We start from the raw sequence: 12,761 nt of genomic DNA, 5'->3' as shown, positions 1-12,761 counted from the left end.
GAACATTAGTTTTTCTTTCTATAGGGTATTTTGTGGCTCTCAAAGTGTTTTTGTCGTCAGAACTTTTCTAACTCTCTCATCCTTCATAAAAAGACGTCTTTATCTATATATAGTATATAGATCAAGGTTTTCATCTTCAACTTAAAAGTTCACAAAAATTTAATTAAATTTATCTCATAAATTTAATCCATGATATCATATCTAATTCAAATTTATCTTAAAAATTTAAATTATAAAACTGATATGATATTCTCTCGTATCATGTTAGTTATTAAATTTAATCTATCATATAAAATTAAATTTAAAACTAATATAATATAATATATATCAAATATACATACACACACACACACACACACACACACACACATAATTCATTCACTCTATATTACATTTATTAAATTTAGATATATTTTAAATTCAATGAACTTGAATATTATAGCTCGAGTTGGGCCGTTCTTGTGTGTGACCCTGTAAACCTATATGAAATTGATAGTAGGCTAATAATGCCATTAGCTCACAAGTCACAAATGACCTCTAACAAGACATTGTAACTACCCAATTCATATGAGAATCGATAATTTGATGTAACTTGTCACGCAATCGTATCACATCCCTTTTATCACGCGATATTTCGATCAAGTATGAAACATGAAATTGTCATTCTCATTTACTTGACCGTGACTTTCTCGATCTCTGAGTGGACTGAAAGTAGCAATAGAAAAACCCTTTTCATTGTAGTATGACCGTACATTTTCTCAGTCTTACTAGTAATATCTCTCACTTAATGTGAGGAACAAATTCTATCTTAATCACTCATATTTCTCTGTATGAATATTACTAAACTCAATTATAGCCTTTATGATCACCCCATCAAAGGTGACTTTTGATCGGGTCAAAGTTCAATGGTCATTATGTAGGAATCCATGATGATTTCGGGTCAAAAGGCTTAGTAAAATAGTTACATATAAGATAAGCTTATGACTTGTTCTAAGCAGCTTTCTCATAACAGATCGGTCCAGTACTTTATATTCTTTCAAGTGCCTATGACTTTGATTTGTATATCCATAATTAATTAAAATCATACTAGTCTTGTTTCATCTATGATTCCTCAAAAAGGACCAACCAGGGACATTTAGAACAATCACTATAATTTGTTCAAGGACACAGTTATCATATTGAACATGTAATTGATATGATAATAAAAAAAATTCATTAAATAATAATATTTATAGTATAATGATTGGCCTTAGGATACAATTTCCAACACATGCGTTATTCATGCTAAGTACAAATATGGGTTGGATCTTATACCAAAGATGGATATTAATAGACCTGGTTCAAATGTTTGGTTGGGTATGAAAAGCTCCTAGAAGAAAGTTATGGGCGGGATGGAAAGAGTGAATGATCTTAACGATGTTGGATGGCGATAGGAGAAAAATGGTACATTTACTATCCAATCTGTATATAATGCCATTAGGCCGCCCAGAGTTAATGGGAGAAAATATGGAAGGTTAAAGCACCACGGTGTTGTAGGAATTTTTTATGGCTTTGCTGTCATAATTGACTTTTAACCAATACGGAGAGGTATCAGCGGAAGATGACCAATGATAGCACGTGTACTGAATGGCCATACAAACTCCAAGGATCTTATTCATATCCTTCGTGACTACTTTGAAGCTTATGCATTCTGGTATTCACTGGTGCAACCGGGAAAACGCCAAGTTTTCTTCATGCTGGAGATTCACGACTAGGTCAAATGGAACCTTAGATACGCAAGAAATATAGAAGTGGAGAATTGGGCAGAATTTTTCACTGTCGCTTGTTGGCTGATATGGAAGCGACGGAGTGTTCGTATTTTTGAAAGGAAGACTACCTCACTTCAGAATATTAATGCCCAGGTCTCGGCTATTCTTCAAAGTATGAAGAAAGTTATAACTCATGGAAGGAAATTGAATTGGGATGGACAACAACCAAGTGTGGAACGAACACTTGGAAACCTACGATTAGGAACTGGTCTATGCTAAATGTAGATGGATCGTTCTTGCCAGATATTCAACGTGGGGGTTATGAGGGAGTTATAAGAGACTTTGAAGGAAAGTTTGTGAGTGGGTTCACTCTCGGATCAGTAGGGAATGATACTTAACTATTGAGCTATGGGCCATTTTAATGGGGCTTAAGCATGCTGGGGATACTGGTTTATAGCAGATCATGGTGGCATCGAACTCTCTGGAAGCAGTGACCTTGGCAAAGGAAGGTGATATTAACGTTCATCAAGACAAAATACTTGTTGAAGAAATTCATACGATGATGCAGCGTGAGTGGAATATCTCGATGATGCATATTCACAGGGACGCAAATCACATTGCTGACTCTCTCGCTCGTAAAACTCACAATAATTGGCCTGGCTTGTCAATAATTAGTAGCCCTCAGGAGTTTATTTCTTTGTTGAACCAAGACTGTATTGGCATTAGCAGCTAGTCTGCTGCTCTTTGATTATCAAAAAGAAAAAAAATTAAAATCATAAAAACTCGTGTATGACCGTGACATGAATAATTGTGATTGATTTGTGAGTATTAGAAAACCAGAGTTCATAATTATAATATTTAAAATTACAAGGTATGTTTGGATTTGAGTTGAGTATAATTAATTATAAAAAATTAATAATTGATTTTGAATATAATTGATTATTTTATATGATTTATAAAATTCATTAATAAGATTAATTTAAATCCATGCTCTCTAAAAAATATCCAAACTTCTATTATACATACTGAAATCAATTATGAGCCAGAAACAACAGTTTTTTTTTTTTTTTAAATATTCAAACATCTCCATACATGTCAAAATCAAATATGAACCCAAAACTATGATTATATTTTAAGCTATTATTACCTACCTTTTAATTTATATTTTTAATCATACTTTTCTTAAAATTTAACCAAAAAATATATAAATTATTTTACAAATCATATTTTGAATTTATAATTAATTTTGACATATATAGAGATGTTTGAATATTTTAAGGTAAAACATAATTTTAAGTTCAACATTGATTTTGTCATATATAATTAGTGCTTGGATGTTTTTAGAAAAGTATGATTTTAGACTCTGATAAATGTTTAATTTTTGAGAGTATGTAAGAATGTCAAAGTAGTTTGAATGTTTTTGTTTCCTGGCTAGAAAGCACTACTGTCCTTCCAGTATATATAAAGCGAATGAGGGGAACATGAGTAACCATATATATAGAAGCACCTACCTCTCAGGGAAAAAATAAACACGATAAACTCGCACTTTCCTCCCTTTTCCTTTTCTCAACACCTCATATCCAATAAACTGTGCTTTAATTTCTATCAAAATCCGATAAAGTAAACTATGTTTTTTCTTTTGCCAAAAAAAAAACCCCCCTCATATCCAATAAACTGTGTTTTAATTTCTATCAAAATCCGATAAAGCGAAAAACCTAACAAATCTTTAATGAAGATACGTGAAATGCTCTCTCTCTCTAGGGGTGAGCAAAACCAAATCAAAATCGAAAATCGAACCGAATCAAATCGAATTTTATTTATTTGATTTGATCTATTTAATTTTTCAGTTTGATTCGGTTTTTTTATCTTAAATATTTTGGTTGATCAGTTCAATTCGGTTAGTAAAATTTAAAATCGAATAGACTGAACAAACCGAATTACATATAATTTATTAATTTATAAATTATATTTAATTTATAAATTATTTTATTTTTATTTTTATTTTTTATTTTAAAAAATAAAAAATAATAACATCACTTAAAACTCCATTTCAGTCAGTCACTCTCATTAGTAGGTGTTGTGACTGGATTATGAGGCCATTATTTAATCATCAGTGTTTATTTGTGGTTGTTTATTTGATTATCTATGCCTTTATAATATTTGGGCTTTATGTCATATGGGTGTAATTAGAATGGGCTTATATTGAAAAAAATGAATAGAAAAAAAGGCCCAATTTTGTAGTATTATTTGTTTTAATATTTAAAAAATGGGCCCAATTTTAATAGCCAAATATTAAATCGAAAAACCGAATTAACCAACCAAACTGAATTATCAAATTTCGGTTCGGTCCTTGTTCGGTTCGATTGACTTGTTTGGTTCGATTCGATTTTCATTTTCAGTGTTATTCGATCGATCGATTCTGTATATTTTGAAACCGAACCAACCGATGCTCACCCCTATCTCTCTCCCTCTAAAAGTGAATACTAAAAAATTCTTTGTGAGTTGGGAGTGTCTCTTTGTGGAATAGGTTTGAGTTTCATTTAACTATATTAGGAAATAGATGGGATGGGTTTTGCTGTTCAAGGATGAAATTTGAACCATCTAAATTTTAATCTGGACCATCAAATTTAAAATATTTTTATTATATTTATTAAAATCAAAATTTATAAAAATTATAAAATAATTTTAGTAATTTTTTGTTTTTAATCCAGTCTAGATTTAATTTAAAGGGTCTAATTTAATATTAATATTTTTATAATTGATGTATATTAATTATTCAGGTATACTCTGTGCAATTTAGATAATGTACTCCGTACAATTCAGATCAATTAGAATGGATCTAGATTGTACAAAGTACACCTAAATAATCAATATATATCAATTATAAAAATATTAATATTAAATTGAATGATCTAAATTAAATATAGATCAAATTAAAAAATAATTAAAATCATTTTATAATTTTTATAAATTTTTATTTTTATTTTAATAAATATAATATAAAAATATATAATAATACTTTAAATCTGAACTAATAAATTTGAATGGTGTAGATGTCATCCTATCTTTAAGATGAGTGGGGAAACTCATTCTGAAAATAAACATATTAAAAAGAAATTCATGGATGGTGCACTGCATATCAACTAGCAAATGCGTTTTGGTTGGAAAGAAGAGAGTGAAAGTGCCACCATACATCACTGATTAATAATAAATTAAGACACGCAAACACAAGCATATAGCGGCAACATCATGGTGCACTTAAATTAATATTTTATACCGAACAGGAAACAATAAAAGGTGGAATATTAATTATTGTATGCACGCACACATTGAGAGAGTAAATTATAAGTATATTGAACGATATAATTAACGATTTTACAATTCATGTTCTGGAAGCGCGAAACTTAGTTAGAAACATGGGGGCATCAAGTATTCATGGTTGGAGGACCTTGAATTTAAATTATAAAAGGAGTATGAAAAAAAGAAATTAAAGCTTTGTGATTGGAAGAACGAAGGAATGCAAGTGTCATTTGTGGTTGGAAAAAGTGAGAAGGTGCTTACGAATTATAATGCGTACATGTGAGTGTGAGCAGCACCAAACCAGGGGTTTCATGTTAATCTGCAGCATTTACTTGCAGAACAGAGGCAATGCTCACATGTCATTGACATTCATCGATCATCGTTCCTTGGAGCTGGCCGCTTAATTTGTTAGGTAAAATGAATCTTTCATTACAAAATAAAACAACAATGTAAATTATACAAATTATGATTTTCGTTTTTATTTTCGAAAACCATTTTCCGCATCAATATAATTGATATTGAGATGTATGTGGGTGTGTGAAATAAAAAAATTATGATAAGTTGGGCGATTTATAAGTTTAAGAAAAGACGATTCATTAATTAGATGGATAAACACGTCTAATTATGTAAATAGGGGTGTGTGCGTGTGCGCATAATATGTCTAATGTACAATTCCGTTTGCGCTAACATGTTTCTACATGTTCCTTCAATATCTCTCTTACTACAATGCATCACTCCAACATGGGCGTAAAATCTCACGCTTGCCCCTTTTTAGTCTTCCCATTCTGAATCTAGAACTTGAGTCAAATTGATTAACAAAATAAAAATGGTTTTAAATGCGGGATAGTATTTGATAAAGCAATGCTCTTATAGCGATTAATGAGAGCGGCGGCGGCGACAAAAGAACAGGACTCCCTTGAAAGAAGCCAGAAGAAGGTTCGCAAAGCCGGAATTGTGTTTTCAGATGAAGATTTCCCTCAGTTAAGGCTCATGGGAGATACGAACGGAGAAGAGAAGAGATCCTTCTCTTACTATGATTCAATGACTAGGGAAGCAGAGGTAATGAAAGGGAACATATATGTTCTATTTGGAATGGAAGCTGAAGACATTGTGGATGCTGAGTTCGAGGAGATTCAAGATCAAGCGAAGGGAATCATAATAGACAAGTCCGATCCACGATGTCCTAATTTCATGCTATCAAAAGAAGAAAATGAAAGGCTGGATCTTCCTTTCGGAAGAACCCCACTTATGAAGCTGCTTGGTTGAGCGATGGGAGTGGCATTCATGAAAAGAATGATCCCACTTGTGCGGGCAAGAAGGGCAGAGTACGGGTGAGAGACGTGGAGAATGACTTTTTTCTAGCTGGATTCCAAGATGAAGATGACTATATGGAAGCCTTAACTGGTGGACCTTGGATAGTTGTGAATGCCAGTCTTAGTGTGACAAGATGGAGACAAGATTTTGATCCTGAGAAGGAGATGATTTTGATTATTGCTACATGGGTGAGACTTCCATGTATTAATGTGCGGTATTTCGACAAGAAGTTCTTGTGGAACGTCAGCAGCCAGATTGGTAAAAGTCTTGAAAGTAGATACGCACACAACTCTAAGAGCTAGAGCCTAAAGGTATGCACACCTCGGTTCGTGTTGAAATTAGTTTAAATGAACCATTATTGCCTCATTATTCCATTGAAGGAATTGTCAAACCACTTGAATACGATAGTTTGGAATTTCTATATTTAAATTGTGGAACATACGGACATTTGAAAGAGAGTTGTGGAGAGGACAAGGTTGGGATGAGACTAGGGAATAATTTGAATGGGTAAAATCTTGGTTTGAAATAGAGAAGGGGGATCATGAGTTATGGCATGTGGTTCAACGGCCACAACGAGGAAGACGGGGTCGATTTCAAGAAGAAGGAATTGTTGGTGCATCAAGATTTGCAGTCTTAGAAAAATATATTAATGATCAAACCCACAGATATCAGAGAGCTAGTAAGGGATGCGAACATTCAGGGACCAAGGAAAGAAGGGGATATAAGAAATAAGGCGGGGGGGGGGGGGGAATAGAATACGAAGAAAAGACCGAGCAACACTGAAAATCAAGGGGGGCAAAGGCAGGGAAAACGGGGCTGTTACTCAACAAGGCACTAACAATAAGAAACCGTAATGCTATTAAATTTCACACCAATTTTTCGCAAAAATATAATTTAATATTTAAACCTTAATTATTAAAATACTTACCATGATTGAAAAGTACCTATCATAATAAAAAAAAGTAAAACTAATTTTTCAAAATATTATTATGATAAATAATGGTTTATTATGTCAGAGAGAACTTTAAATATTATTTTTATCTTTTAAAACCCTACTATAATAGAAAAAGATTTACTATAATAATAAAAAGTAAACAATATGTTTAATAAAATTCACTATAGTAAAAAGAACTACAATAATACTTGAGAATATAAATTATTTTTATAAAGTATATCATGGTAGAAAAAGTTCTACTTATAGTAAAATATTACTTAAAATAAATTACCATGGTAGAAAAAGTTTAAACATAACAAAATAAATCTACCATAATAATTTAGGAATTGAGTAGGTTACTTAAATAGAGATAAGTGAAAAATAAGGTTAAATAGAATAAACTTAATGGAAAACATTTTTACATAAGAATGTACCTGATACGATCCCAATTGAAAACCAACATTCAAAAACTATTAATTGTTTCAAAAATCACAAGTAGACATGGAAGCATGGTTCCCAAGGTTGCATAACTCCAAATAGCATATCAAACACAGTTAATGTTTTTACCAAATTAAGTGACCTAAATGCACCTTGCAAATAGAACATTAGGCTTTGGTTGGATAATCACACCTTCCATAACAATAGAGTTTGATCATTAATATCAAAAATGGGCACAAATAGTCCTTTCCACTATTTAACACCATCATCCAACCAAAATCTTCTTCTAAAGTACACTTACTCGCAATACATTTACATTTAGCAGCATTCAACAACATATCATAACTAAATACTAAAGACTTTCAAAAAAAAAAAGATTTGATCACAATTTCCAATAACTCATGTACATAGTTAAGATCATAAGGGACATCCATAATCCTCATGACAAAGTATGCTAAGTTAATCAAAGGCCATGAGGGACAAACAGGAACCTCGTAGCAATGTATATGCAATTAATCAAAATACAAAGTCTGCATGCTAAAAAATAATCATAATCATCCTAAGTTGGCAAATACACAATGTTTAAGCTAAAGAGGTAGATAAACAGGGACAAGTGTCTCATACACTAAGTTAAGGCCTCTGTGCTCTTCTGGTAGAAGTTGCTCCTCTAAATATGTTTACTATGGGAAATGAAACACGAAGGTTCCAGTAACCAATACTAAAATGTTACACTGCAATTAATCATGTAATTGCTAAGTGGGTATACATGACTAATTTTCCATGCATATAATATGTATACAATTCAAACAAAACATTATGTATATGAACACACCTTATATCCTCCATATACTGTGCTCGGCACCTAGTCACCCGACTAATGGTGACTCAGTCTAAGTTACTAACCACACATTGGGTCTAATGAAAGCTTACTACATGGTAAGTAATTTCCAAACAAATTCCCCAACCGCACATTTTCAAAAATAATGCGTTAGGATTCTAGATAAAAAATATTTACAGACATAACTAGATAAAGATATTTCCTAACAAAAGTTATTCCAAAGAACATATATTCTTTTCATATCAACATATATGCACACATAATTAATATCCCGCTTAGCAATTAATTTTTTAGACAACAAATGTACATTTTCTAATATAATGTTTTTCAAAAATATATATATTTTCAACAAACCACACATAATTAATCACAAAGCACACACTATAACAAATTAATAAAAGTTACCTTTGTCCCAAGCAAATCAAATTTCTTTGAACAAGTGATTTCTCAGCCTTATCTATATACAACACAACACTAAAGATAATTAATATCTAATCACACCATAATTCAAGATTAGGTTAAATTAATGTCATTAACCTAACATCCCTCCATGTGCTTAAACCCTCAATCCAAATCATTCATGTTGTTATTTCACTTCTATTACACTCATTAATTCTCTAATTATCATACTTAAACATTTTGAGAAACTTAATTTCATACTAATTAAATCTCAAAAATCTTTTGCTAAAAAAAATTAAATCCCAAAAATCTAAAGTTTAACCCAAGCCTCAAATCATTATTCCAATAATTTTCAAAACATTTTTCTAAACCTAAATGAGCTCCTAATTATCACAAAAACACCTCTAAGATTCAAATTTGCAAAAACTTATCATAACAATTTAGGATTTAACCCATAATCATCAAATTCACATTTTAACTCCAAAATTATGTTCTAAAACACCCATTACACTTCCATTCAATGCCCAAAAATGTGAATCGTCAACCCTATAGGAAAACCTTGATTGAAAAACTTCTCCAAGCTTGAAGGAAAATTAGGTAGAATAGGAGAGAAATGGAAACCAATGTGTTTAGGTAAAAAGGAAGTGCACACATATACTTTTTGCAGATGATCTCCTCTCATATTGTGAGGCCGATAAAAAACAGCTTGCTATTGTGATGGAGTGTTTGAAGATTTTTGGAGAAGTTTCAGGGTAGAAGGTTAACCCCAACAAAACAACAATTTGCTTTTCTAGTAATGTGAGTGTGACATATCAAAAAGAGGTAATAGAGCACTGTGAGTTCAAAATGGAAGCAGAGATAGCGAGGTGTTTGGGGGCTTATATTACAAAGGGAAGAAGTTTTAAAAGGAAATTTCAGTTCTTACTTGATTAAATAAAACAAAGATTAAAAAGCTGGAATCATGAAAGGTTATCTCTTGCGGGTCATTTGACACTAGTACAATCAATAACACAACAAATTCCAGTATTTCATATGCAGCATGAGGTAGTGCCAAAATGTGTTGGAAGGCAAGTTGAGAGGAGGCAAAGAGAATTCTTATGGGGAGATGGAAGGGGGAATGAGGAAGACACACCTTATGGAATGGAAGAAGCTATGTCTACCAAAAAAACATGGTGGTATTGGATTGAGGAATATGTCTAACATGAATGATTCTTTGATCGGCGAGATTGGCTGGGAGGTGCTGGCTAATCCAAAAAAGCTAGTATCAAATGTTTTAGTTGCTAAATATGGAAGGAAGGACAATCTCACTAATTCATGTGTGGTTAAACGAAATGATTTTGCACTGTGGGAGAAGTTAAGTGAATTGTGGGAGAAATTGGTGCAGAATATTAAATGGGACGTGAATAATGGCCTAAAGGTAAAATTTTAAAAAGATAAATGGTTGGATTGTAATGAACCCTCAATGAAATAAAACTTTGATGAATCTTACTAATGATATTTTGCAAGGTTTTAAAAATTAGATCAATTATTAAACCGGACTAGTTACTAGTTCACAATTCATTGGTTTCACTGTGGTCAAATTGATTGACATTAAATTAATATATTTTTAATTTATATATCATAAATAAAAAAGAAATATATGCAAATGTTTATATTTTTCAAAAAAAAATATTAATAAATGCTTGGTAAAATGATATATTGTTGATGAATACATGATTAATATTAATTATTATTAGCTATTCTTTTATTTTAATTAATTTTTTTAAAATGTTTAGATGATTCAGACCGATTTTTAAGGGAATTAGGTCAGTTTTCAACTGGTTTTTAACCCTTTTTTCCTGTCATTGATTGGGTCCTTCATGACCAGTTTTAAAAGATCAACTGAACTAGACAAAAACCAGTTGAATTGACTAGTTCGGTACAATTTTTAAAACATTAATATTTTGAAGGCTACAGTTGCTCTATCCAATTGGATACGGTGAATATTATTTCTAGAATCCAAGCAACGCTGCCACCTAATACTGAAGATGGGGATGATGGGGTTAAATGGTCGATAAAGGGGAAAAAGAAATACTTTGTTATTGAGATGTATGAGGTGCTAAAAGGTTTTTGTGTTCTGGAGGAGGAAGAGGCGTGGAAGAAGATTTGGGAATGGCAAGATCCGAGAAGAGTACAGGTTTACCTATGGATGCTGACGAGTGATTACTTACTGACATCAATTTGCAGGGGGAAGATTCTGGGGACATTTCCCATATGTTTGAGGTGCGGCGTGACAGAAGAAGACACGCTTCATCCCATAAGGGATTATGAGCAACCGAGGCGAGCATGAAGAGATCTCAAATGTGAAGGAAAGGTACGAAATTTCTGTCCGCTTCCTTTGCATGAGTGGGTGCTGTTACGTTTGAAAAAGGATAGGGATTCTTATGGAGAGTGGAATTCGGTGTTCGTCATTGGAACTTGGAGAAATTGTCAATTGTTTGAGGATTTGGTTGGATCAAACTAAATATTGATGGTGGTGAAGCAAGTTGTGGATGGATGTTTAGAAATAAACATGGTCACTAGCCGGGGGGATTGGCTAAGAGTAGTATTATTGTTGAAATAGATAGAGGGTAACGCTGTCATTATCGAGTTTCATTCTTAGATAGTTGTACAGTGAATGGAAGGATTATTGAAATATGGGGATGGTGACAAGTTTACGAGACAAATTGGTAGATTCATGGAGGACAGGTGGCAATTCACCTTTCGGGAGGGGAGTAGTATTATTGGATTGCCACGGATGGTCTTGGAGAGCTGTTGGCCAGAGATGAATTGGGCATGACAAATATGTCTGAGCGTTTTGTGTGGTTAAGTTTTTTTGGGCTTGAGCCCCGTACTATATGCCAAAAAAACAAGGTTTTGAATTAAACAAAAAATGATTTTAGATACAAAAATTGATAAAAAAAAAATCTGTTTTTAATCAATAAGCCGATGAGCTGTGCTTGGCCGCAAATGCCCATGAGCTTGATACCCTCGTCAACTTTGTATCATGTCTCGTTAGTCGTTTCAAAGAAGCTCGCAGTGTTCCCAATGACTTGATTGTTATCAAATACAATTTTTTTTTTTTTACTTTCACTCTTGTATTTTGACTCTTTTACCCAAACTAATTCAGTTGGCTGCTTGTTGACACTTTTCTGGAAGCATACATAAATCTTAAATGTTCATTAATTATATATATCTTTTTGGTTGATTTTTACTGGCACCTCAACTCATACCTACAACCTTTTTTATGCATTATAGATGCAATTTCTCTCCTTTGATATTAAAAGGTAAACATAATTTTTAATTTTTATATTTTATTTATATTTTACTTTTAATTTCTATATTTTTTTATATTTTAAATTTCTATACTTTTATTTTTTATTATTTTAATCCTTCAAGATCCTTACACTTTGTATTTAGAGGATCAAAATAATAAAAATAAAAGTATAAAGACTTAAGATACCAAAAAAAAAAGTATAAAATCAAAAACAAAACACGAGGATTAAAAGTTATGTTTATCCTTATTAGAAAATTAATTTTCTTTTCTGTTGAGAGGCTTTTTAGATGATTGTTATTTTAAGCTCCAACACCATTAATTCATTATAACTTTAAAAATATAAATTGCACATATATAAGAAAAATTAACATCAAACTTTGAACAAAGTTGCCAAAAATGTATTTTATTTTATATTTTTGCGCATACATTTTAATTAGCGTTTATGTCGGTCCAAAAGTTGGGACCTTGGATTTAACGACCCAAATACTTTGTCAC

This window comes from Prosopis cineraria, unplaced genomic scaffold, assembly GCF_029017545.1.
Source record: "Prosopis cineraria cultivar Desert tree isolate PC_DT_omini unplaced genomic scaffold, ASM2901754v1 PC13, whole genome shotgun sequence".
In the NCBI taxonomy this organism is placed as follows: domain Eukaryota; kingdom Viridiplantae; phylum Streptophyta; class Magnoliopsida; order Fabales; family Fabaceae; genus Prosopis; species Prosopis cineraria.
This window is presented reverse-complemented; position numbering follows the sequence as displayed.